We start from the raw sequence: 1,890 nt of genomic DNA, 5'->3' as shown, positions 1-1,890 counted from the left end.
GAAGAAAATAGCTCTAGAGAAAAGTCCTTTCTTACATTTCTAACCTCAGTTTTAAAGAAAACTGACAAATAGATGCACCCAATTCACCATTCTCTGTGGACACAATTTAAATGCAACTTCTAGTTATTCTGTGATTACCCAAGTTGATCCATTCTTGTTTTAGGGACCTGAAGTATTTTCCCCTTCTCCAACTTCTTGGCATTGTTTCCTTTGAGTCTTCTTTCTGTGATATCTCTTTTTTTGGCTTAAAATATGCTAACAGCTTTAACTTACAAGATATTCTCTGTCCCCTAGCATCCTGCCAGTAGCATTTCTGCCCATACATTAGTTCAGTGACCAGTGACGATCTGCTTGTCCAGGATCCAGGTTCCCAAGGGCTTCCAAGAAATCGCACATGTTCCTGTCATGTTCCCCAATTTCCCAGTGTATAAGGGAGCAATAAGTCATTATAGGTTCCTTTAGGACCAACTCTAATCATCTGAAGTATTTCTTCGTATCAGTCCTTTCCCTTTTAAAAATCTCCCATCGCGGAAAAAAAGAACACAAGCAACTATAAAGAAAATATTCTTAGTAGGTCTTTCGTTGCTCAAATTCAAAGATTCGTAGAATGGTTTGGGTTGGAAGGGATCTTAAAAGATCATGTAGTTCCACCCTCCTGCCACAGGCAGGGACACTTTTCACTAGACCAGGTTCCTCCAAGTCCCATCCAACCTGGCCTTGGACACTTTCCAGGGATGGGGCAGCCACAGATTCTCTGGGCAACCTGTACAAAAGCCTCACCACCCTCACAGGGAAGAGCTTCCTCCTAATACCTGATCTAAACCTTCTCTCCTTTAATTTGAATCCATTCCCCCTTGTCCTGTCACTATATGGCCTCATCAAAAGTCCCTCTCCAACTTTCCTGTAGGCTCCCTTCAGATACTGGAAGGTTGCAATTAGGTCAGACCAAAGCTCTCTCCTCTCCAGGCTCAACAATCCCAATTTTCTCAGCCTTTCTTAGTATGAGATATGCTTCATCCCTCTAAACATCTTGGTGGCCTCCTCTGGACTTGTGTTCTCAAGAGTGCTGAAGGAACGCATAAAACTGTGGAATAATGTCTTGATGGCGACCCTTTCCCTGCATTTGCAGTTTAGAAATGAGAAGGCATATAGGAAGATGTGAGGTTGAATCTTTCCACATAGTCCAGATCTGGAATTAAGAAGTGGGCCCACAGCTGCAGAAATCAATTTAAACACCCACCCCAACACACCACAGAGGGTTTCAGAGCCAAATGTGCCCCTTTCTGAGGCTGGTGTTATTGGCAGCCTGGGTGACCACAGCCACTATTTCTGACTCTGCTGCCAACTTCTCTCCCAGGACAAAACACAACAAATCCCTTTGGATTTTAGTATTTTGTTGGTAAACAAAATCTGCGGATAAACAGGGACCTCTGGAAATCACCTAGCCCAACCCCGCTGCCAAGGCAGGGTTACTGGGAACAGGAGATACAGGAACACGTCCATGTGGGTTTGGAATGTCTCCAGAGAGGGAGACTCCACAATCTCCCTGGGCAGCCTGTTCCAGTGCTCTGCCACCCTCAGCGGAAAGAAGTTCTTCCTCATGTTGACGAGGAACTTTTTGTATTTCAGTTTATGGCCACTGCTTCCTGACCACTGAAAAGATGCTGAGACCATCCTCTTGGCACCTGCCTTGGAGATATTTATATGCATTAATGACACTAAGCAGGACCAGTACGCCTGACAGACACTCCAACCTCGGGTTCCTGGGCCGGGACGCTCCTGCCCAACCCCGCACGCCGCGGCCCGTCCGGGGCCGGGACTCGAACCCGAGGACCCGGGAGCAGCGAAGGGCGCGCAGGCGCGCGCATGCTCTGTGCGGGCGGGGCGGGG

Source organism: Chiroxiphia lanceolata, chromosome Z (assembly GCF_009829145.1).
Source record: "Chiroxiphia lanceolata isolate bChiLan1 chromosome Z, bChiLan1.pri, whole genome shotgun sequence".
In the NCBI taxonomy this organism is placed as follows: domain Eukaryota; kingdom Metazoa; phylum Chordata; class Aves; order Passeriformes; family Pipridae; genus Chiroxiphia; species Chiroxiphia lanceolata.
This window is presented reverse-complemented; position numbering follows the sequence as displayed.